The sequence below is a fragment of the Oryctolagus cuniculus genome, chromosome 6 (assembly GCF_964237555.1).
Source record: "Oryctolagus cuniculus chromosome 6, mOryCun1.1, whole genome shotgun sequence".
In the NCBI taxonomy this organism is placed as follows: Eukaryota; Metazoa; Chordata; class Mammalia; order Lagomorpha; family Leporidae; genus Oryctolagus; species Oryctolagus cuniculus.
In genome coordinates, this window is record NC_091437.1 from 17,688,888 (window position 1) to 17,710,625 (window position 21,738).

Below are 21,738 nucleotides of genomic sequence, written 5' to 3' on the forward strand. Positions count from 1 at the left end.
ACTGGCATCTGTCCTGGACGTGCCGCATTAACTCGTACGGTTTTGCAAGCATCGCAGGTACCACTTTATACGTTTGGCTGCATCCAGCTTTCCATTATTGTTGGCAGGACGTGCCTGGAATTTCTGTGCCGTTCAGGAGGTAATCTGGTGCCAGCTTCTCACAGAGAAAGAGACGAGAAAGAACCTATAACTTAAATAAAACGAGCAGCAGAGTAAAAATTGGCAAGGACACAAAACGTTCTTAAACTCTCAATATCCTGAACAAAAATCAGTTTCAGAAAGGCCCTCCTTTCAAGGCTCCTGCTCTGTGACCCACACCCTCAGAGAATGATCCCTTCCTGTAGCCTCAGTCAGAAGACACTTGGATCACCAAGTACATGAAACATCTCAGAGGCATCTAAGCATGGATTTTTTAAATTAAAAACTGGCTTTGCTCAAAGTAAAGTGAGACAGAAATGGTCTTGGATATATTTTCCATAGAAGCACCTGCTTTGGGTGCAACCACACGTAGAAGGATTTTGGCACAATAAATTGTCTAGCCCATTCAAAGGATGATATTTTGGATATTGTTCATGGCACCTTTTAAAGGCAGTTTTTAGTGTTCTGTCTAGACTTATGTTCCAAGGTCAGCACATAGCCTTAGGATACTGGCTGAAATAAGAGAAGAGACAAGGAAATCCAAATTAAAACCTCACCCTTTTGAGTGGTGTTGTGGCCTGAGACTACAGGGCGTTTTCAGAGAGCATCTTTTTTTTTAAATTATTTATTTATTTGGGAGGCAGAATATGGAGAGAGAGAAGGAGAGCCAGAAAGAGAGAGAGAGAGAGAGAGAGAGATCTTTCATCCTCTGGTTCCCTCCCCAAGGGGTCACAAGGGCCAGGGCTGGGTCAGATGAAGCTGAGAGCCTGGAGCTTCTTCCAGGTCTCCCATGTGTGTGCAGGGGCCCAAGCCCTTGGGCCATCTTCTGTTGCTGTATCATGCATATTATTAGGGAGCTGGATTGGAAGTGGAGCACATACGGGGTACTGGCACTTCAGGCTAAGGCTTAACTCACTGTACCACAACACCAGGTCCAAAGAGCATTATTTTAAGAGGCCAAATAATGTCAGTCTCAGGCAAATGCATGGCTTTCTCAACCAGTACTATTACTGTAACTTCATACATTTTAAGATCTAGAATCATCATCATCTCATTATTATTTTTTGCCAAGAATATTGCCTTTGATGTTTGAAATATAGGAAGGTAATTTGGATAATTTTATAAAATTATCACAGCTATCCTTTGTGTGAGATATGTGTATATTTTTTGGCAATGCTAAATATCTTTTCAGACTAGCTATTCTAATTCACCAATATTTAGAACAACCTTGTAAAACATGTGTCACTCTATAGGATGTTTAAGAAACTAAGGAGAACCGGGTCCCCTGACACTTGGCGTCCTGTGACTGAGTGAGTCCTAGGCGTCCCGCCTTGATCCTGCGTCCAAGAGCTGGGCTTCAGGTCAGTACTGTGTAACTAGTACGGCAGTGCTCTGTGTAGCACGGTCAGCAGTTGAAAGGTTGGGTCTTGGGGTTGTCCTTCTGTGAGTGTCTTTGTTCATGTCTTACAGGTTTGAACATGAAAAACAAAATTTAAATCATAAATGCTTGTATCTTTAAGAGCCATTCAATGGAAGTTACTTCCTTGATTTTATACCAAACATTTATGAACTATACTACAAGAACTGTCCATATGCTTTTTTTTAAAAGATTTATTTATTTATTTGAAAGACAAAGAGAGGCAGAGAGAGAAAAAAAAGAGATCTTCCATCCTTTGATTCACTCTGCAAATGGCAACAAAGGCTGGAGTAGGGCCAATCTGAAGCCAGGAGCCAGGAGCTTCTTCCAGGTCTCCCATATGGGTGCAACGGCCCAAGGACTTGGGCCATCTTCCACTGCTTTCTCTTGCCTTAGCAGAGAGCTGGATGGGAATTGGAGCAGCCAGGACTTGAACTGGCACCCATATGGGATGCTGGCATTGCAGGCGGCAGTTTTATCCTCTACGCCATGGTGCCAGCCCCCATATACTTTACTTTTTACATAATTAAACCCTTGCTCCAACCTATTCTATATATGAAGGGACTTAGAGTTATTGAGTAACGTGACCAAGAACTCCCAGGTACTGAAGGCTGGGTCAAGACTTAAATCCAAATCTGATACAAACAACAATGCTTTTGAACCATGTGCCTGTGCTGTGGCTATTATTTTTCGCATGACATTACCTCCAGTACAGGTGTCGTATGTGCATATATTCTAGGAATATGGAGCATGATTTCCATCAGGTTCTCAAGTTTATCTGTGGCTCAACACTAGTTAGGTACTCTGATAGAGAAGTATTGCAGTAACTAGCAAAGAACGCCTCTCCTACTCTCAATGAATGAATCAGACACGTCAAAGTCTTTTTAAGAGCATGTAATATGTGAACAAATTTCAAAAAGTTCATGAAAAATGGTATTAAATGATGCACAATTTTGGGGCAAAATTTTTGCAATCTATGCATGCAAGGGATCTTCAAAAAATTCATAGAAAATATGTATTATAACAAAATATTTATGGATTTTGACATGTTTTTGACCTCAAATAAGCATCTTTCAGTGAAATTTTTGAAGTATTTTCACATATGAAAACTAGGCATTAACATATATATATATATACACATACACATTTATATATATAAGAAAAACGTAGGTGTGCTGTTACTTGTGTTTAAACCAATAACATTTTATAGATTGTAAAAATTATGATTATTCTTAAAATTTTAGGTTGTATGTCATCTTAGATACTGGAAAGAAATGGTCCCAAATTAGAAGTGATGGAAAATATGTACTTTATATGCAAAATATGTTTTGTCTTATATACAATAAGATAATGAGAAAATTGTGATTCTTGTATACTGAGACATAACACTGCACAAAGAGCAAATTGACTAAACTAAAGAAAATAAATGATAAACCATGAATGTTTCTATGGTAATACAGATGTGTCAAAAATAGTATTATTTTCAAAAAAGAAAATAAGGAGGAGAGAGAAGGTTAAAGGGTGCCTTAAGATGTGTAGAAATGATCCTGTTGAAGTTTATTAAGAGTAATAAAATGCTGTTTTATGGATTTTGTCAATTATTAAGTTACATTTCTTGTGCAATCTACTTCTTTTACTTTTGTGAATAAGCATGTTGAAATCTCCCATTCTCTCAATAAATCTCAACATTGACCTATCTTTTCTTTTCTTTTTTTTAAGGTTTCTTTATTTGTTATTTATTTGAAAGGCAGCGGTACAGAGAGACAGAGGCAGAGAGAAAGAGAAGTCTTCTATCCCCTAGTTCACTTCCCAGGTGGCAGTAATGACCAGGGCTGGGCCAGGCAGAAGCCAGGAGCCAGGAGATTCATCTGGTGCTCCCACATGGGTGCAGGGGCCCAATGACTTGGGCCGTCTACCCCTGCTTTCCCAGGTGCATTAGCAGGGAGCTGGATAGGAAGTGGAGTGGCTGGACTTGAATTGGCCCTCCTGTGGAATGCTGCTGCAGGAAACGCTGTGACTTTATCCAGTCCGCCACAGTGCTGGCCACTTTTTTCATTCATTTCCATTATGTGCCTAACTCAGTGCAATGCTCTTGGCTAGGGTTATTGATAACCTTCTCATTGCTGCCTTCTGTTGATTTTCAGACCTTGTCTGAAAGCCTCATGCTTCTCAGTGTGCTCACGTTAGAACTCTCCCATTTCGTTCTGTGGCACTGCCCTTCCCTGGTGCTTCCTCCCAGTGGCTCTTGGCTGCACTTTACTGTGTCCTGTGCTCCTGTTCTTTGGCCAACTCCTTAAGTGGTGCTGTTCCTCAGGATTCTGTGACTGAACTTTGTCTTTTCTCTTTCAATATCTCGCTTTCCTGCCCTCACATGTCATTCCAAACATAGGCTTCAACCACCATTTATATCATGAAAATGCTTTTTGTTAGAGTCTCCTTTTATAGGAAAAAGGGGTCCAGGCATCAAGAGGACACAAGAGTCACAAATATTTATTCACACGGTATCAGAGCTTCAGTATACAGAAGATGAAAACTGATAGAACTGTAAACAGAAATAGACAAATCATGTTTGGTTGCAGATTTTGGTATTTCTTTCTTGGTAACCAATTGAAGCAGTAGACAGACTGTAAGTATGTAAGATTTCCATCAGCTGTACCTAGACGTTGACATTTACCAGACACACAAGTCAATGTGGGCAGATCCACGTTCTTTTCAAGTGCATATCAAAGTGCCCCAAGATTGCTTCATAATAAAACATACCTCATTAACTTAGGAGGATTGAATCCTACAGAGAATGTTATCTGACTGAGAAATCAATAACAAAGAAATTTGAAAAATCATCAAATAAATGGAAAATAAGCAACAGACCTTTAAACAGCTCAGGAGCAAAGGTGAAATCACAATATGAATGAAAAATACATCACAATTCATGGATTGTGGATAAAGCAACTCAGCAAAAAGCTAATAAAAAAAAGAAAAAAACTCAGATTTACATGCTTATATTTGCAAAGGAAAAAGTTCTAAGCCAGTGTTCTAAATTTCTATCTTCAAAAACACAATAAGAGAAGAAAAAGTAAATAAAAAGGAAATAATTAACAAGTCAATGATGTAGAAACAGAGATACAAAAGAGAAAATTAATGAAACCCAAATCTGGTTCTTTTATAAAATCAGTAGAATAGATTTTTGGCTTGACTGAACAAAAAAAGAATGAAAATATAAATTACCAATATCAGAAATGAAAGAGAAGACATCATTGTGTATCTTACACTAATAAAAATAATATTGTGAAGAAATTTACAGAGTACATTTTACAACTTAGATGACATGAAAAATGTATAAACACATTAGTGACCAAAATCATAAAAAGTGGAAACAGGAAATATGAACATCTCTGTCTACATCTAAGAAGTTAAATTCATAATTCATAATTCAAAAGATACCAATACACAAAAAACTTGTAGGGCAGATGGTTTCATTGACCAATTCTACCATATATTCAAGAAGCAGTATTACCAGTCTTACATTATTTTAGGAAACGGAGAAGTTTAGGAGACATCCCAATTCATTTTTTTTAAAGATGTATATATTTATTTGAAAGGCAGTTACATAGAGGCAGAGGTAGAGAGAGAGACACAGAGAAACATATTCTATCCATTGGTTCACTCCCCTGATGGTGGCAATGGCCAAAGCTGAGCTGATCCAAAGGCAGGAGCCAGGAGCTTCTTCTGGGTCTCCCACATAGGTGCAGGGGTCCAAGGATTTGGAACATCTGCCAGGCACATTAGTAGGGAGCTGGATCAGAAGTGGAGCAGCCAGGACTCGAACTGGTACCCATATGGGATGCCGGCACTGCAGGCGGCAGCTTCATCTACACCACAGCACTGGCCCCCTCCACTCATTTTTATAGGATCAGTGTTACTCTACTCTACTAGATACTAAAAGAATAGAAACTTTATATAAATATCCCTTCTAAACTTAGATGTAAGTATTCTTATTAAAAACAAATCATACCTGCCCGCACAAAAAGAGAACAGAGTATCATGATCATGTGGATTTTATTTCAGTAGCCTAAGGTTCATTTACCTTTTGGAAATCATTTGATATAGTTCATCAGATCGAGAGGATTAAACAGTGTGTGATCCTATCAAAACATACTGCTTAGAAACCTATTCATCAAATTCAACACCCATTCATGTCAAAAATTCTCAACCTGAAAAGACATTTATAAAAAACTTACAACTAACATCATAGTTACTAGTAAAAGACAATGTTTTCTTCTAAGATCATAAAGGAGCAAGTAAGTATGTTCTCAAGATTTTTATTAAACATTGTACTGCAAATCCTAGCCAGTGTGAGAAAGCGGGCCGAGGAAGTGAGAGACATATAGACTGGAAAGGAAGGTCACATAGATCACCCAAAGGAATCTGCAAAAAGTTACTCAAACCATGGGCATTTAGCAGATGCAGACACAACATAATGTCAAAGCACTAAAAATAAGAAACTCATTGTGAAGAAAATTTAACTCCTATACACTTCTAGTGAGGATGTGGTTTGGTTTAGCCAGTATGGGAAATAGCGTAGAAAGTTCCAACAAAATTAAAAATACAAGAGCCAGTGCTGTGGCATAGTGGGTAAAGCTACCACCTGTAGTGCCAACATCCCCTATGGGTGCCAGTTCAAGTCCTGGCTGCTCCACTTCTGATCCAGCTCTCTGATATGGCCTAGGAAAGCAGTAGAAGATGGTCCAAGTCCTTGGGCCCCTGTACCTGCGTGGGAGACCTGGAAGAAGCTCCTGGCTCCTGGCTTCAAATTGGCACAGCTCTGGCCATTGTGGCCAACTGAGGAGTGAACCATTGGATGGAAGATCTCTCTCTCTCCCCCTCTCCTTCTCTCTCTCTCGCCCTCACCCTCGCCCTCTCCATCTCTCTCTGTGTAACTCTCACTTTCAAGTAAATAAATAAATCTTTAAAAAATTAAAAATACAACTACCATATGATCCAGCAATCTTCCTTCTGGGTATATGCCCAAAAGAAGTGAAATCATCACTCCATAGAGAAACATGCACTCCTATACTCATTGCAGCATTATGCACAATAGCCAAGGTATATGAACAACCTAATGCACCATTGAAAGAGGAATAAAAAACTGCTACAAATATATAGAATGGAATATTATTCACATTATATTTCAAAGGAATGACACCTTTCCATTTGTCACAATATGAGTGAGCCTGAAGCACCTGGTCCTGAGTGAAATAAGTCAAGCACACGGAGAAAAGTACAGCACAGTCTCACTTGGTGTGGAATCAAAAACCAAAATGGTGATTATCAGGCATGGTGGCTGGGTTAAATGAAGAAATACAGGTCAGAGAAAAGAGAAGAGGAGCAGATGCAAAAGATGAACAAGTCTGAAGAGCTAACGTACAATAACAGGATGATAGGTCATAACATTATCCTGTATATGGGATTCATGCTACATGAGATTATAACTTCTCTTTCCCAAAAAACAAAAATGGTTTACCATGTGAGATGATGGATATATTAATTTATTCTAGTAATCTTTTTACTGTGTAAATGTACCTGATCACATCATGTTGTATACCTTAAATATACACAGTAAAATTCAGCTTGAAAATAGCATATTTTCATATACTAGCAATGGACCAGTGGAAAATGAAAATTTTAAATTGCCACGAACTACAGTATGTAAACAGCTAACATACTTAGGGGTAAATGAAACAGCATATTTCCCAAGATTTCAAGAACACTGGAAAATACAACAAAAACTCCCTAGGGAAATTAAAGAATACCTAACAGTTTGTGGGTTGGTAGGCTCAATATTGCTAAAATGTCTTTTCTTTCTAAATTGGTTTTTAGATGTTACATGAATCAGTTCAAAATCATATTGAGATTTTAAAATAGAAATCGACAATCAGGTTATAATGTTTAGGTGGAAATATAAAAGAATGAGGATAGCCAAAATAAAGGCCATATACTCCCTGATCTCAAAGGTGATTGCAAAGTTGTAGCTATCAAGAAACTGTGGTATTGACATGAAATAAGTAGAATTGAAGAGCAGTTCCAGAAAGATATCTGCCCATATGTGTTTATTTTATTTGTGTGAATGATTCTATTGTAATTCAAATAAGGAGAGGAATAGTACCTTCAACTAGTTACGCAGAAACCAAATATTCATTTTGAAAAAATAATTAACCACAATCCTTACCTCCCACCATACCAAAAAATTACTCAAATGGATCATATATCTACAACTATGTAGTGGTTTTAAACTAATCTGCAGATGTAACCTAAATATGCAGCAATTTTTAAAACATGGACTCTTTTTGAATATGGGCCAGCCTTGAATATGAACAACCATCGCAATTCACTCCAAAAGGAGAATATGAGTGATGAGCTGGCTTTGGAGTCCAGGCCATAAGAGGTGGCACATCTTCTTTCTGGCTGTTTCTTCAAGACGTTGTTTGAACCCAGTCCTTATGTTAAAAGGAAGCCCTGGCCACAGAAGGTTACATGTAAGTGTTTCCGCAGAAACACCAGCTGCGACCCCAGCTGGTAGTATCAGCCAGCAGACACGTGAGTGAGTGGGCCTTTGTCTGAGTTCAGCCCCAGCTTTCCAGATGCCCCACATGACAGTGACTGGAGCAGAGGCAAGCAGGGCTCATGAGCTCAGCTCAGGGTGCACATTCACGAGCTGAATAATTGTGGTTGTTGTCTTGAACCACTAAATTGTGGTATGTTTTGTTATGTAGCAATAGATAACCAGAACACTATAAAAGCTAAATGAAAAAAACTTTCAAAAAGAAAACATAGAAAAAATATTCATAGTTAGGGTTAGACAAAAATTTCTTAAAGAGACACCAAAAGCACAAACCATAAAAAATATGGATAAATTAGTCATCAACAAAATTAAAGAGCATCTGTACTTCTGAAGACACTCAAAGAAAATGAAAAGGTAAACTTTGAAATGCAAATATCTGACCAAGTATTGATATACAGAGTATATAATGAACTATATCCCGATAATATGAAGACATGATACATTTAAATATGAGTAACTAATTGGCATAGACATTTCACAAAAGATGATGTATAAAAGACCATGATGAGCACATAAAAAGATGTTCAGTGTTATTAAATTGTTAGGAAAATACATATATAAATCCTGGCAAGATGCCACCAGACAACCATTAGCTTGATTAAAATGAAATAGGCTGACAATACTGAATGTTTGGTAGTATACAGAGTATCTGGATCTCACATATAGACAGTGGGAACATAAAATCATGTAGGCCTTTTGGAAAGCAATTTTTAATATAATTTTGATGTGGTTGCGTACTTGTCAAAGAACTCAGTAATTCCATTTCTAGATATTTACTCAAAGGAAAGGAAGTCATATATTTGTGAAATGCTTATGCAGTTTGGTTCTCAGCTATGCATGGTGATGCATTCTAAATTCTGTTTTAAAAACTCTTTGTTGGACAAGAATTTTAATTAGACTTAACATTCCTTTCCTTTCTTTTTTTAAAAAAAAGCTTTTTAATTTATATTCAAGGTAGAGTGACACACACACAAAGAGAGAAAGAGAGAGAGAATATTCCAACTGCTGATTTACTCCCCAGATGACGGCGGACAGCCAGGGCTGGGCCAGATGAGAACAAGGAGCCCAGAATTCAGTCTGGGTCTCCCATGTGGATGGCAGGGACGTAAGTATTTGAGCCTACATTTGCTGCCTTCCAGGATACATCCCCAGGAATGCTGGGCTGGAGAAGCCAGAACTCAGCACTCTGATATGGAATACTCCGATAGGAATGTCCCAGGCAGTTCCTTAACCTGATGGGTCACAGGGCAGTGCCCCCATCACCCACCCCCTCCACCGCCACATTTGTCATATAGTTGCTACTTCTTCTTAATGTCAATGAATTAACATACATTTTTTAGGTATAAAAGAAAGTGAATTTTTATGTGGAGGGATTTCCATAAAGAATCAATTTACATCACATGTATAATTTCACACATTTAGAAGGATATTTCTAGATGTATGTAAATAAAATTTTTGCCAGACTATAATATAATAAAGAAAAATGTACAATGGAACTGGCTCCTTTAAACACAGCTTTCTCAAGTGTAAATACTGCATTCTCTTTATTGTCTATGGGGAATTAGTAAGGATGAATGAGAGAGTTATTTTGTTTACTCCAGGGAATATTACATATTAATAAAAATTTTATATGTATTTTAAATAAATGGCCTGGGATAGGGTTTCAAACCCTTATGACAACTCATGTCTCTTGAGTATATCCCTCTACTATAAACCTCCCTTAAAAGAGTAATTTACATAGTTCATGGACCAGAATTTCTTCAGAGAACTGTGAGAACCTCTTATAAAAGCTGGGTGAAAAACTCAAATCATTCCCAAATGTTTTATGCATCACGTCGTGTTTATCTTCCATTTTTATTCATTACTGAGGAGCATTGGCTGTATATACATAAAGAGTAGTTTCTTAAGTGTCTAAACTCTAAAATATCATATGTGTATTGTGATTGCTGACAAGCTGGTCTGGTGGCATTTTGAATTATGTTTTTATTACGTACTATTGGTAAGGGCTCCTTAAGTTTACTTTTCATTAGTATGCAGTTATGCATCTTATATTGTCTGTTATTAGTATCTGTAACAATGTTTGCTTTTCTAGGGGTGGAGGCGATTATCTCCTATCAAGAGGAAAGCTATGAGTGACTGTTTACATGAATGTACGATAAAGGCAAAGTTGAAAATTTTACATGGTTCTAATTTTTACATGGTTTCTAATTTTACATGGTTCTAAATTTTACATGGTTCTAAAATTTGGGAGAGAAGAAAAATTACATTTACTTGAGAAGTTTTTTGCTTTAAAGTTGAATATTTTGTGGGATCAAACCTTACAAAGACAGGATCTCCTAGAAGAGAGGTTTGGAATAGAAAAATGATATGTGCGGTTCCTGGGTGGCACATGGAAATCTCATATTCCATGAATGTGAAATATCTCCTTCTAAATCAGCCATTATTTTTGGTGTTCATGCCTACGATATAGACTGGTACATAGGCCATAAGTCTAAGATTTACACCAGCTCCTCCCGTTTGCCAGGCTGCCAAATTTGGTTGGTCACCATCTTGTTAATTTTGCCTATGGCATCAGCCTTGAATTTATTCTTCTTTTTTTCTCCAGAATTGTGATAAGTTCCTCAATAAATTCCCAGTTTTATCTCTGGGTATTATTTTAGTGCACCTAGAATTATCCTTCATGAAGGCAAATCTGATATGGTGTTGGCCCCATTAGAAATCACACAATAGCATTTGAAAGCATTTATCCATGATCCCTGAATATGCACAGTCATCATAATCATAAGAGGAATGAATAAAAAGCATGGACTCATGAAGTCCATTTGGAGGCCAAGAAATCTGCATTTTTAGCCGTTTCCCAGGTGATTTGATGATCCTCTGTCCCGGAAGTAAGGAAACAGTGATCCACGAATTGAAGAGGAAACCTCTTGGCCTCATGCCTACACCTTTGCCTTTCATGATATATCCCTGATTTCCTTTCCTTTCTCAACTCCACCATTAACCCCAAGAACCTGGTGCTCCAGCTATGTTGAAGTAATTTCATTATGTGTTAGAGCAAGTTCAAGTGTGTATTTCTTGTTCCTTCCTCTGCCTCCCATGCCTTCTACATAGTATAGTACCTGCTGTCTAAAATCTGTATTTTAAGACTCAATTTATACACCCAACCTTCTAGAAGTCCTTTCTTTCTTCCCCCAAGTAGGAGTAAGCATTTTAACCTGTGCATACCTTTGATAATAACACCACAATTTGAAAATTCAACAAGGCAAAAACACAGCAGTCTACAAGGCTAGGCAGCTAAGCTAAATAACAAAATATCAGGAATGACTGACAAATGGGAGACTATGACAAACAAGAGCATTTAAGTCTTATTTAAACACAGCAGTTGCTGGTCAACCTCATAGATCTCTACCATGGGCATAATTTTGCAAGTTCACTAATTTTCCAAGAAACACACACACACACACACACACATTCACACATACGCTATTAGAAGGCCCAAGAGCTCTGAAGTGGCAGCTATGTTCCTTCAAAGGCACTGGTCCTTATTTTCCATTATGTCCCATTTCAAAGAGATGCTTGTTAAGAATCTTCCAGAGCTGGTGACTCTCAAATAAGGTAAAAAAAAAAAAAAAAAGGAATATACACATAAATAAAACATAGAGGAACTGCAGGAAAATAGGGAAAAGTAAAACTTCTTTTTTTAAAGATTTACTTATTTTTTATTTGGAAGTGAGAGACAGAGTAAGAGAGGCACAGAGAGAGAGAGAGAGAGAGAGAGAGGTCTTCCATCTGATTGTTCACTCCCCAGTTGGCCGCAACAGTGCCAATCAAAAGCCAGGAGCCAGGAGCTTCCTCTGGGTCTCCCACAGGGGTACAGGGGCCCAGGGTCTTAGACCACTTTCTACTGCTTTCCCACGCCATAGCAGAGAGCTGGATTGGAAGTAGAGCAGCCAGAACAGAAGCAGCACCCAAGGGAGATGCCAGAACTGCAGGCAGTGGCTTTACCCGCTCTTCCACAGTGCCGGCCCCAAAAGTAAAATATCTTAAAAGCCCTGAGAAACAGGAAACAGATTACTTGTGACTGATGAGAGAGCGACAGCAGAATTACCAACAGAGAGTAGCAACGAGTGGAGAATAAATGTCAAGATAGGACTTCATATTATTTTAAGTTGTAGGGGGCCTGGCATTGTGGTGTAGTGAATAATGCCACCACCTACAATACATCTAGGTGATGGCTTGTGAAACGGCTGCTCCACTTCTAGTACAGCCCCCTGCTAATGCACCTGTGAAGGCAGTGGAAGATGGCCCAAGTGCTTGGGCTCCAGGAACCCAATCCTGAGACCCGGATGGAGCTCCTGGCTCCTGGCTTCAGCCTGGATGAGCCCTGGCCATTGCTGCCACTTGGAGAGTGAACCAGAACAGATGGAAGGACTCTGTCTGTCTCTCCTTTTCTCTCTGGAACTCTGACTTTTGAACAAATAAATAAATCTTTTTTTAAAAAATAATTATGATGGAGAATGTTGAAATGAAGCTATTAATAAACAAAATAAATGACTTATTATTCTTGAATCTTTACTAAACAAACTCCTAAAGGAAACTGATTGAAAATAAAGGGAAATAATCTCAGAATGAAGATCCAAAATCCAAAACTGTATATGAAGAAATAAATTAAAAATATGTGGATAAAATTTTTTAAATGTTTATATAAAATAACAGTGATAATATGCACGTGGGAGCTTATTTGAAAAATAAAACAAAATAAGATAATGGACAAAAAGAATATAAATGTTAGCAGTGAGGAATTGGAATAACTGTCTTAAAGTTCTAATAGTATGTTGATTAGATTTTCTTAAGGATATACTATTAGAAATAAAAATTGTCACTTAATATTTAGAAAAATAAATTCCTAGGAGTTCCATGAGTTCTAGAATTGCATTCACTCATTATGGTTGCACTGTGGTTAATTTATGTGTCAACTTTAACTAGATGTGATCCCCGCGTGTAAGTGTATTTCATCCAGCCAGTTGAAGGCCTTAAGAGCAAAGACTGAAGCTTCTTGAATAAAAAGAAATGTTTACCACTGCAGTGTGAACACCTGTGTGCATTCCAGCCTGCTGCCCTGTGAAATTCTGACTTAAGGCTGCAACATCAACTCTTGATTGAATTTGCAATCTGGTAGCAGGCTCTGCAACTTTTCCCCCGATCATCTAAGCCAATTTCTTACAATCTCCTGTCTATATCTGTTTATATCTACACATTCTTCTGACACTGGAGAACAGTGTTTAATACACATGGTGCCAAATAGTGAAAGAAAAATCAACAGAACTAACTACAGGTAGAAATTCATGAAATGCCTTTAGAATGGGACATTTAATATACTTTTCTCCCACTATTTCAAATACTAAGTAGATCAAAGCTGGTATGGGGCTGGTGTCATAGTACAGCAGGGAAAGCTGCCACCTGCGATGCTGGCATGTCCTTGCGGCTCCATTTCTGACCTAGCTCCCTGCTAATGGCCTGGGAAAAGCATGAAAAACGGCCAAAGTGTTTGGGCCCCTGGCACCCACGTGGGAGACATGGATGAAGCTCCTGGCTTTTTTTTTAAGGCTAGTATGGTTGTGGACAATGAGAACAGCATAATTAATAGGACCCTGTACCCAAAAATTAAGATATGGAGATTCTTCTTAATTCCTCATGGGGTGGTACAAAAACTGGATAAAGATTAGATTCATAATGCAACTCTCATGATACTAAGGAACTGATATCCCGTAAAGACTATCTTTTGTCCATTTTTCTGTGAATTTTCGAAGTTCATAAAAATACCTAAAACCTATTTGGTTAATTTAATAATAACTCAACTGAAAGGCTGGTTAGTATGACAGGTGCATGGGTTGTCAGAGTTAATGAGATCCAAGGAATGAGCAGAGAGGTTTTACTCACTTTTCAGGGGAGGAAGGGGTCTGGCACCATAGGCAGTACCAGCCCCAAAAGATCATGGGCAGAGCTTGTATACACTCAAAAGGGGCGGGAACATACAGGGGCGTTGTTTCCTTTGTTGCCTCCTATTTTGTGGTCAGAGCAAAGCAGGATGTCACTGTCTTTGGGGCTCTCCAAGGCAACCCTCAAGTTGGGGTCAAACCGGGTGCTGGTGGGGTTGGCTAGGTGCTTGATGGTTATTCTAGGGAGTGACTGTGTGGTTGTGGGTTGTTACTTGGTTGCCATGGGAGAGAGTGTGACTGGAGAGGAGCTGCTCTTAGCAGTAAATTGGAGTTCCTTAAAAAATGGAGTGTTGGCCGGTGCCACAGCTCACTAGGCTAATCCTCTGCCTGTGGTGCTGGTACCCGGGGTTCTGGCCCCAGTTGGGGCGCCGGATTCTGTCCCAGTTGCTCCTCTTCCAGTCCAGCTCTCTGCTGTGTGCCGGGAAGGCAGTGGAGGATGGCCCAAGTGCTTGGGCCCTGCACCCGCATGGGAGACCAGGAGGAGGCACCTGGGTCCTGGCTTCGGATCGGTGCAGCGCGCCGGCCGTAGTGGCCATTTGGGGGGGTGAACCAATGAAAGAAGACCTTTCTCTCTGTCTCCCTCTCTCTTACTGTCTAACTCTGCCTGTCAAAAAATAAATAAATAAATAAAAATTTTTAAAAATGGAGTGGTTTTGGCCGGCGCCGCGGCTCACTTGGCTAATCCTCCTCCTACGGCGCAGGCACCCCAGGTTCTAGTCCCGGTTGAGGCACCGGATTCTGTCCCAGTTGCTCCTCTTCCAGTCCAGCGCTCTGCTGTGTGCCGGGAAGGCAGTGGAGGATGGCCCAAGTGCTTGGGCCCTGCACCCGCATGGGAGGCCAGGAGGAAGCACCTGGCCAACAGAACCAACAGAAGGAAGACCTTTCTCTCTGTCTCTCCCTCTCACTGTCTGTAACTCTACCCCTCAAATAAAATAAATAAAATCTTTAAAAAAATACAAGTGGAAAGTTTATGAAATCTATTCATAATTGCCATATATATTTAGTTCTCTTTCCTTTTTATTAAAATGCAAGGCAACATTTATTCAGTCATTCATGTATTCTTTCAACAAACAGAACTACCTACTAGGTTTCCTTATACTAACTTAAAATTTTTTAATATATTTATTCATTTATTTATTTGAAAGTGTAACAAAGAGAGAAAGAGACAGAGAGAAGTGAATCTTCCATCTGCTGGTTCACTCCCCAAATCCCCCCAACAGCTAAGACTGGACCAGGCTGAAGCTGGGGGTCTGGAACTCCTTCATGTGGATGACAGGAGCACAAGTATCAGGCTATCATCCGCTGCCTCCAACGTGTAAGAGGAAAAAGCGAAATTGTAAGCACAGGAGAAGCTGGACTCGAATCATGCACTCCAGAATAGGTTGTGTGCTTCCCAAGTGCCAGCTTGACCTGTTGGGTAGCACCTGCCCCCCAGAAAACAATGTTTTTAAACCGATTTTCTTTAAAGGATTCTCAAAGAAAATCAGTGTGAACAGGAATGATTTTGTCCAGCAAAGAACATTTTATAATTAACATTTTGTTCAACTAAGTTGTTTTGAAGAAGCTGCAGTTGCTAACCTAGTGGTGAGATACCCTCGTGTACCATTTTACTGTGGATGAAGATGCAATGAAGGCCTGGCTACGTAGCCGAAAAGTAGTCTCCCGTTAAGTCAGATGGAGTCAGAGACTGATTCTGTGCCAGTTGGATAGGCTTCCTCCTGTCTTCACTGGGTAGTGCTCCACATGTCTCCAATTTTAAAAGAAGCCACTCCCAACAGGAGCTGTACCTCCGAGAAGCCTGAGAAATGGCTGGGCGTCAGCGTCTTCAGGGTACTTAAAATACATTTGCTCTGACAGGATCATGAACACCTGCAGTTATTTCAAAGGAATTTTGATCCAACAATAATTCACCAATTTATCATCTGGAGATGCCAAAAATTCTTTGAAAAACTATGCTGTAGTTAGCAAAAGAAAAAAAAGAAAAAATGATGGTGGGTGGCAGTATTTTCACGTAGGATGTTTTTACAGGAATCATTAAATTCTTAGGTTTTCTCTGTCTGGTCTTTGTTCCTTCATAGCTGAAACACTGAGCTGACTTATTTTTGTGTTCTAATGTGTTTTTACAATTAACACTACAAAGATGCTATTCATTTCTTCCAAGCGATACGAGTTTTCACTTTTGTTTTCAGCTCCAGTGGAAGCCTGACTGGGGCATCTCACCTGAATAACACAGATGATTTTGAGAAATCCCATGGTTTTTCTCCTAACAAAATCACGGTGTGATTTGAAAATATTTCATGAATGTGAGAAGAAGTATGTTTAATCTGAAGAAGAAGGATTTGGATTCTTCACGATTCCAGTCATAAAATCTGTGTCTTTCACACAACCTGACTCTGGGCAAGCTGGGGCAGACAGGATACCGTGATTCCCTTGTGTGCAAGTACAAGTGCTCAAGGGGAAAAACTGTAGGGGGAAGAGGCAGCCTTGGAATCCTGGGTTACGGAGGCCAGGTTGGAGCGAGGTAAGGCCCAGTTACCTTCCAAGCAAGCACCTGGGAAGATTCGTGCTTACACAAGCACCAAGAAATCTCAGGTGGAGCTGATGGAAATAAATATCTCAAAGGTCTCCAGGTCATTGTGTGAGCAAAAGTTAATTAGAACACGTGTTTTAAAAGTTAATTTCTTGAGGCCGACACTGTGTCTAAGCTGCTGCCTGCAGCGCTGGCATTCCATATGGACACCAGTAGGAGTCCCAGCTGCTCCACTTCCTATCCAGTTACCTGCTAATGTGCTTAGAAAAGCAAAGGAAGACGGCCCATGTGCTTGGGCCCTTACACCCTTGGGGTAGACCTGGAAGAAGCTCCTGGCTCCTAGCTTCAGACAGGCCCAGCTGCAGCTGTCACGGCTGTTTGGGGAGTGAACTAGAAGATGGAAGACCTCTCTCTCTTCCTCTGCTTCTCCCTCTCTGTAAATCAGCCTTTCAAGTAAAATAAAGAAATCTTTTTTAAAAAGTTAATTTCTTGCTAGATAATATATGAAAAAATGGAAGAAAGAAGCTCCAAGCTGTCATTTGTAAGGAAATGTCAAAGATGAGGAAATGTTGATTACGCTATTTTGATCAGTATGCACATCATATACGTGTATTGAAATATCACACTGTAGCCCGTAAGTATGTATAAGTTATTTATAATAAGTAAATTAATAAAAAACAAGATAGCCAACCAAAAAGTTCATTTCTTCTCAAATTTATCTAGCTAGTATCTTTTTATTAAAAATACCAGTACTAAATAGAAAGAAACCAATTATTTGCTATAATCAAAACACTTTTTAAAAACTGAAAATATTATTACGGTGAGAGGTGTTTATCTGCTGTTCTAGTGGCACCCGTGACTGAGATGAGTCTCATATTTGCTGTTCAAGTGGTCCTTGGGTGAAACCACAGGGCAATGGATTTCTGCTTTCAAGATGGAAGACTGTTTCTTGAAGAAAAAGGCAAATTTCTATGTTTTCCTTTTTCTTAGGTTTTTCGTATTTTGTAAAAAGGCCACATAATAGCAGAAATCATTGTGCTCTCTAAATACCTGAAGAGCATTTCTGATTCTTCATTCTGAGAAGTCTGGTCCTTCACTGACGTGTGTGCATCCATCAGGATTTGGAAGGCATAGTCAAAGGGCGTGTGTACATACACAAAGTACCCACTTTCTGATTGGATCTACTTGCTACGGAAATGACTGCCAGCGCCATTTTCATTCAGCTCTTCCAAACCTCAGGATTTGGCTTTCCTGCTTGGAAATATATAATTGCAGGAACCATGGTCCCCAGAGATGTTGTTATGCACCTCAAAAAACCAAGTTATGCCCATGGATGTGAGTGAAAGAGCACGGGTAGCCTCAGCGGGTCTCCCTTCCAAAAGGGTAAAGGAAATTAGGCAGTGGAACACTGAAGCCACATATTTAGACAAGAACTTCTTCCTTTTTTTTTTTTTTTCCTTAAAGACCAGACTGATTGACCTACCAGAAAGCAGAATTGAAGAATGTCGTGGTTTTACTTGGGAGGTGGGTTCAAAAGCATTTTGCTGCTAAATGGTATGGCTAATTTTTATTTTATGATGGAAAAATAGACTTATCCTGAGTAAACCCTGTTAGGGAAAACTCAATCCAACTTCTCAAATGGATACTATTGAATCAAGTGCTCTAAATTGATCTTCAGTTTTCTGGCTTCAGAAAAAAAAATACTGTGTCCATTCTGAAATGGAACAAAGTCTAAACACAGCTTTCTGGGTGGTTTGAGACAGTTCTAAACTAAAGACTTGTGCGATCACAGCATGACCAAGATGCCCTCCCCAACTCCTGCTGTTTCTTTATGGTGGCCCTTGACTGCAAACCTGCTATTACAGCCTTCTGGATCCTTAACCCTTTCAAAGTCCTTTTTTTGTTTTCTCCCCCGTCTTTCTCAGTTTGCTCCATATTTCAAGGATGGGTCTTGCTGAGTCACATCCAGGGACATGTGATTTTTGTAGACCGATCATATTCATATTCCTTTTTTTTTTTTTTTTTTTTTGGCAGGCAGAGTAGACAGTGAGAGAGAGAGAGAGACAGAGAGAAAGGTCTTCCTTTGCCGTTGGTTCACCCTCCAATGGTTGCCGCAGCCGCGGCGCACCACGCTGATCCGAAGGCAGGAGCCAGGTGATTCTCCTGGTCTCCCATGGGGTGCAGGGCCCAAGGACTTGGGCCATCCTCCACTGCACTCCCGGGCCACAGCAAAGAGCTGGCCTGGAAGAGGGGCAACCGGGACAGAATCCAGCACCCCGACCGGGACTAGAACCTGGTGTGCTGGCGCACAAGGTGGAGGATTAGCCTATTGAGCCACGGCGCCAGCGATCATATTCCTTGCATTAGGCTTTCATGGTGCAAGAGTGGAGCTCATTGCATTTTAATTGTTAAATGATATTTCTGCTATCAGGGCCTACTTCAGATGGTATGAGCACTGAGAGTGTTGCCTCAGAGCATGGGATCTGAGACCAGATACTATGTAGGAGCAATGAGTACACACTTGTGTGTTAATAGTGCGTTCAGTGTCAGGCCTGCCAAGGAACCTCAGAGTTGACAGATTACATGAGCCACGTATATAAGATGCCTAGAACTGTGCTTGACTTATGTGAGCTTAGTAAATGTTAACTTTTATGGATAAGAACGATGGGATTCTCAACATGTCTGAAAGCATCAACTTTTCAAACTTTAAATGATTCTCAGAGGCCTGTAAATGACTGATGTAACAATTTAATCACAGGGCTATATGTCATTAAAGACTAAGATACAAGGCATCTTCATAGGTAGAGTAGGAATGGGAAAAAAATTAAACATTATATAAAGAGTCAGACAAAAAGACCTACCACATATTAATTGACCATATGAAAGTATTTCTAAAGATTTATAAATAGATACTGAGTGTTCGGTCCTAGGGCTGTAAAGCCCAATGTTGCTCACATATGTGGGGAAACAGCCCCTTGCTGCCCCTCAGTGGCAGCCAATGTCAGTGCAGGGTTTCCTCTCCGCGGGTGGCTGGTGGGGCTCCATGAGGATATAACCAGGAGATAGCTAGAAAGGTGAACACATCACAACCTCCCTGTTCTTCTCCATAAAGACTCATGGGAATAGCAAATGAAAGGAAAAGGAACAGGATCCCACTCACATCAGAAGAGAAGCTTACGTGTCAAAAAGAAGCATCCAGGGGACTGTGTTGCCTGGGGAATTCATGAATCCAAATGGATGAACAGAGAGACCCTAAGTTACTTGTCTGGTGTGTGGTGCACGGATTGATCCTTGTATACCTGCTTCCCTGTTCCATCCATTGATCTAACCTATCTGCTTTATTATCCAATTAACACCACCCTTACATTAGTGCCCCCCGGGTGGGTGCCCTGGGAAAGCTAATAACTTGGTGGTACCTCAAGTGATTATATTTGAAAAACATTTTTGATTTCTTTACTGAAAAGGGAGACTGAGCTTATAAAAGGAATGTGTGATTCATTTCATCCTGAAAACAACAGCTACCTTATTCTCTCTTCTGTCTTCCTGAACAATTCAGCTCTGCCTCCACACTTGCATTTTAGTAAAGAAAAGCATGCATGAGTAACCAAACTCCTCATTCTTAGAAGAAAACTTGCCACACTCTGTAGTTTCTAGGAAATGCCTGTTATCAACCCCATGCATGCACAGCTGTCAGTCTAACAGGAGTCCTGGTAGGTAGACTTTTGTCTATCTCAGTGTAATTTCAGTTGGCTTTTGGCAACTGCTGGTTATTGTTTCTTAGTCATTGTCTGGCTCTGTTCTCCCAAGGCTTTTAAAATTCAGCTTCACTATCTTTCTTAATTCTACATCCAATATGTTGTCAGATTTAATCCATTCTGATCTTACAATATCCTATCCCCGCCCCCAGCCGTGCTTTCCGACTGCCTGATGCTGCCAAAACTCAAGGCTGATTACACGCCATCTAGACCTTTGCACAGCCTTCCGCTCCCTCCCCTCCCACCCTCCATGGAGATGCAGGGCGGCAGAGTGGAGATGGTAACTGTTCTGGAGGCAGAAACGCCAAATTCCATGTCCACCACTCGCTTTGCTATGTAACCCTTGGCTATTGCTAAGCGTAGTCTTCATTTTAAGACGATGGAATAATAATCTCTTCACGGGGTTTTCAAAGAAGAGTCTCACATCCTGTTTGGCACAGTGGTGATATGAAATGACTCACAAATGTCACTTACCCATTTATTCCATCTCTGGGGAGGATTCAAGTGCAGGGCAGTGAAAACTGCACCTGGGTAACAGGTAATACAGGAGTGCATTTTAAATGATAGGGAATTTAAAGTCACAATGTAAATGACTGAAAGATCTCTTGCTTGTTACAATAGCCTGCATTTACCAGCATAACTCTGAAGAATGCCAGTGATAAAATACTTCTCTAAAAAATTCATTGTTGGTATAAATTCTAAAGAATTGCCGTTCTCTCTGATGACCTCAACATATCTTTTTAAAAATGTTGCGTTTTTCATAGAAGTTAACCCAACACACACAGATTCAGCCTTTGTTCTCAGAATTATTCAAACATACTGCAGGTGCAATTTGGGTCTTCCAATCCTGTGGTATTACATATTTGGCATTTAAACAGTAGACATGAAATAACCATGATAACTCAAAGTTTCAAAAGCAGTGGTTTATTCTGCTAGTCTGTTTGACCACTTGGAGTTAATTGGGTTTAAATTTTTTGAAATTGTTGTGAAATGGTATTTTTATGTATCTCTGCCAAAGTGATCCTTATGATTAAGACCATAACTGTAAGATGTTGTTTGCTGCAAATAAAAGAAAATAGTAAAACTTAAAACTAATAGAGCATGTTCATAATCACTTATGAATGGAGGTATTTAATTTTAAAAGTATGCAAAATTTAAATTTTTGATAAAGTTGCAGAAATTAAAGGCGTTAATAAAAACTTTGTATTCATGACCATGTACATTACAATGTGTTTGTACATGATTTTTCAAAATGTACTCAAAATGTTTTTCAAAATACA

At 39.6% G+C, this 21,738-nt stretch overlaps 1 long non-coding RNA gene across 4 annotated transcripts in view; it reads left to right on the forward strand.

Annotated features, from left to right (window-relative positions):
• LOC138850135 (uncharacterized) overlaps nucleotides 1-21,738 on the forward strand; it is a 155,009-nt gene that overhangs the window by 80,608 nt on the left and 52,663 nt on the right. For 3 of the 4 annotated variants that reach the window (XR_011389696.1, XR_011389695.1, XR_011389698.1), the window contains exon 4: nucleotides 1,392-1,499. The exons of the other annotated variant lie outside the window; for it this stretch is intronic. This is a non-coding gene — a long non-coding RNA (uncharacterized lncRNA). The remainder of the gene's footprint in view (nucleotides 1-1,391; nucleotides 1,500-21,738) is intronic. 4 annotated transcript variants of the gene reach the window in all.